This window comes from Silene latifolia, chromosome 9, assembly GCF_048544455.1.
Source record: "Silene latifolia isolate original U9 population chromosome 9, ASM4854445v1, whole genome shotgun sequence".
Classification (NCBI taxonomy): domain Eukaryota; kingdom Viridiplantae; phylum Streptophyta; class Magnoliopsida; order Caryophyllales; family Caryophyllaceae; genus Silene; species Silene latifolia.
This window is the reverse complement of record NC_133534.1, coordinates 132,000,451-132,004,874: the sequence shown is the minus strand read 5'-3', so window position 1 is coordinate 132,004,874 and position 4,424 is coordinate 132,000,451. Positions and strand designations below refer to the sequence as shown.

General features: G+C 41.2%; 1 non-coding gene across 1 annotated transcript; it reads right to left on the bottom strand.

The window, feature by feature from the left end:
* Window positions 1–339: 339 nt before the first annotated feature.
* On the bottom strand, window positions 340–446 carry LOC141604445 (small nucleolar RNA R71). The gene has a single exon (XR_012526145.1). It is a non-coding gene; the product is annotated as a small nucleolar RNA R71 (small nucleolar RNA).
* Between the last annotated feature and the right edge of the window lie 3,978 nt (window positions 447–4,424).

Sequence of the window (4,424 nt, the reverse complement as noted above, 5' to 3'; positions counted from 1 at the left end):
GAGGAGAACCTACCAAATGGTACTCCTACACCGCAACATCTAACCGGAAATTTTATTGCCAAATCCGCCTTCATCCAATTAGTTGAAAGGAGCCAATTTGGGGGGATGCCTAGTGAAGACCCTCATTCTCATATGGAAACCTTTTGCGACTATTGTGATGCAATCTCTCAAACGGGTGTGACTCAAGACCAAATTAGATGGGTCTTATTTCCTTTTTCTCTAATCGGCACCGCGAAGCAATGGTTGAAGGGCCTTGATAAGGCCGTTCTCGGAATTGATTCTTGGAAGAAGTTGGCTCTATCTTTCTACAAAAAATTCTACCCACCGGAGAAGACTAACATGCTAAGAGCTCAAATTACGGGTTTTAAGCAAAGGGATGAAGAATCTTTGTATGAAGCTTGGGAGCGGTTCAAGGGAATTTGTCGCTCATGTCCTCACCATGGACTTAGCGAATGGTTTTTGGTACAACAATTTTGGAATGGTCTATATGAGGATTCAAGGAACATTCTCAACATGGGATCAAATGGAATGTTCACCGAAGTTGATGACAATCAAACATGGAACAAGATTGAGGAAATGGCGGTCCATAACTCACAATATAGTAGACCTCGCAAGGCTACTAGAGGAGGAAAGCATGAAGTGGACTCCGTTACTCAATTGGGTGCTCAACTTAGTGCTCATATTGACACAATTAATTTGAAGTTTGATGGCTAGACTTGAAGAAGTCTCAAAATCACCAAAGCATCATGTTAATGCCATGACGGCATCCTCATCAATCCCAAGTGGGATATGTGAGAATTGTGGAACTTTGGGACATGACCAAGGTGAATGTAGGGGAACAAATGAACAAGTGAATGCTTTCCAAGCATACAAGAGTGGCACCCCTTATTCCAACTATTACAATGAAAACACCAAATTCCATCCAAATCTCTCATACAAAAGCCAAAATGTTCAAAACCCTCAAACAACATACACTCCACCACCCATGAGAAACCAAAATCAAAGACCCTTCTACAATCAAAACCAAGGTTACCAAAATCAAAATCCATACAATCACCAAAATGACCAAGGTTTTGATGTCCAAAAAGCGGTCCTCCAAATGCAAAAGAATCAACAAGAATTTTTCACTCAAATGCAAAAAGATAGCCAAGCAAAGGAAACCACCATCAACAACATCCTAGCTCACACCAAGATGTTGGAAACACAATTGACTCAACTAGCATCTTCAAGCTCACAAAGACAAAAGGGGCAATTACCACCTAAAAGTAATCCCCCTAGACATGAAACGGTTAGTGCCATTCACTTGAGAAGTGGTACAAGGTATGAAGCACCAAGGAAGCAAGTTGAGGATGAAGTTGTGGAAGCTAGTGAAAAGGAAGAAATTGTGCAAAGCTCCAAAGATGGAGAATCATCAAAAGAAGAAAGTTCAAAGAAAAATGAAGACAAGGTCAAGGAGAAGGAGCCCATTGTGATTAGACTTCCTTTTCCAAGTCGTCAAGCCAAGCCCAAATTTGATGATCAACTTGGAAAGTTCATGGAAATTGTGAAGAATTTGGAAGTCTCAATTCCTTTCACGGAATTAATCAATCACGTGCCAGCCTATGCGAAGTACATGAAAAATATCCTCAGAAAGAAGAAGTCGATCCGGAAGCTTGAGACTATCGCCTTCACTAAAGTGAGTAGTGCGATACTTCAAGGGAGTTCACCTCTAAAGCTAAAGGATCCGGGAAGCTTCTCAATACCGTGTACCATTGGCGACACAACGATCAACAAAGCCTTATGTGATCTAGGGGCTAGTGTGAGTGTCATGCCGTACTCGGTGAGTAAAAGGTTGGGGATGGGAGAGCTTAAATGCACCAACATCACACTCCAAATGGCCGATAGATCGACAAAGACACCATTAGGGATATGGGAAGATGTCCCCGCATTTAATTGGGAAGTTTTTCATCCCGGTGGACTTTGTCATTGTTGATATGGAGGAAGATTCCAACATTCCAATCATTCTAGGAAGACCTTTCCTACACACCGCGGGTGCGGTGATTGATGTGAAACATGGTGAGCTCACTCTAGAAGTGGGAGATGAAAGCATAACCTTTAATCTTGACAAGACTATGAGAGCTCCTCATTTGCATGAACCATGTTTTATGATTGATCATTATAGCCGAAAGGATGAAAGGAAGAAATCGGAACTCCAATGGAAGAAAAAAATTGAAGATGCTCCATTCAAAGAGCAAGTAAATTTTGACAAGGAGAGCTTGCAAAGCTCGTCAAAATCAACCAAAGAAGAAGAGGATGGCCTCATTGGCCAAGAGAACAATTTGGGAGAGTTGTCTCCATCAAATCAAGAGATTTTCAATGATCAACTTAATGAAGTTTGTGGTCTTTGGGATGACGAATTTGAAGGGATTTTTAATCCCTACATTGGTAATGCCATCGATCAAGACCGACAACAAGGGCCAAGGTCTATTGAAGACCTCTACCATAATAATGAACAAGCTTTCGATTACTTTTTCAAGGTGTTGAGCAACATCAACAACACCTTGGACATGCCCCCTTGACATCTCATCAAGAATGAGAGTTTGGTGGAGTCCTCCCTAAACCACCATTTGTAAATATTTCTAACTCCCTAACTCGCATTTCAATTCTTGTATTGCATTTTTGTCATCTTTGAATTTTTATTTTCTTTGATCAAGATATTTGTCATGTTTGAGAGAAGTGAGGGAGGGACTAACAATCTCAATTGATGTGTAGTGCTTTCGCTTAGTGTGGGAATGACAATTGCCTAGGCTATCCGTGCCTTAGTAGTGCCCCCACAATGAAGAAAACAAGATTTGAAGAAGAATAGAAGGTTGATAAGAGATATGCACTGTACACGGATGGAACTGAATCCGGGTACAAGGGGAAGAATCCGAACGGATTGGGGAGAAGACGCCCGTCTTCATACAATCCGAGCGTACTGGGATGAAGACGCACGTCCCTATAAGCTGAAATTTTGAAAGATTTTTGACTGCAAGAGAATCCGAGCGTCCTGAACTGTAATACGCCTGTCTCTGATAATCCGTCCGTCTTGGATAGAAGACGCCCGTCTTCTCTACTGAGGAAAACAAGGAAAATTCCCTGGACTGAAATCCGTCCGTCCCGTATCAAGCAAATCCGAGCGTCTTCTTCTGAATCCGGCCGTCTTTAGGCGAGTTTTATCAAACCCAGAAAGTGCAGAATCCGCCCGTATTGGGCAGAATCCGCACGGATTGCCCCTGCAGTTCGAATTTTTTGGTCTTTATAAAATCCCCCCCCCACCTTCATTCATTCATTCATTCATTCATTCATTCATTCATTCATAACACTACTTCAAAACATCAAAACCCTCATCCTCTCCATCACAAAGACAAAATCCCTCAACAACATTCACCAAAATCAAATCAAATCATCCTTCTAACAACAAATCAATCACTCCTTTTTCAATAAAAATCAAAACTAAGAGCAAAATCTTCAACCTTTGAGTCGATTTTTGAATTCCTAAAGGCAAAGCCTTTCACCTTTAAATCGATTTGGGTACACTACAAATTGAAGATTTTTCATTATTATCTTGGTTAGTTCATCAATGGCATGGACTAAGGGAGCAACAAAGGCACCAAAGGCACTTTCGCAAAGGCAAAAGGCTCTTCAAGCAAAGAAAGCATTGGCTATGGTGGTAGCAACACCAAACTTGGAAGTGCAACAACAACAACAACCTTCTATGGGAGCAACAACATCTTCTACTCCGGAAATCGATCAACTTTTGCAATATCCGGAGGTAACTTTTATTTCCAAAACCCATAGAGATACTTTTGCCAAGTTTGCTAGGAAATCAATTCAATCCACCAAATTTATTTATGAAGACACCTTGGGAAAGTTGGGTGTCCTTGAGCAAACTAGAGCCTTTTTCAAAGCCATGGGGTTAGAGAAATTGTTTGAATCAAAATAATTGACATACCCCTCCCTTACCTTGGAAATTTTGAGTTCTTTGAAAGTCACCAAAGTTGAGAGTAGGGAGAATCTCGAGTTTCGTCTAGCTAATGTTAGTAGACGCATTTCCTTTAGAGAATTGGGTGAAATTTTGGGTCTTAGTGATAAACCAAGTTATTTTAAGAATTATGGAAAGTATGACCCCGACCCTCTTTGGGAGGCAATTTCCGGGAGGAAATTTGAGGACTTTCATGCGAGTCGTGCTCTTTTAGTCCACCATCCGGGCATAAGAGTATGGCACAAGGTCATAGGAAACACCATTATTGCAAGGAAAGATACCAACCATTTCACCAAACTTGATTTTATTCTTCTTGAATCGGCTTTGAACATTGGAAGAGTACACACCAAGCCTTTCAACTCTTTGAGGCTTTTGGTAGATAGATGGCTCAACATTGATTGTGGGAAGAAGGGCACTACCG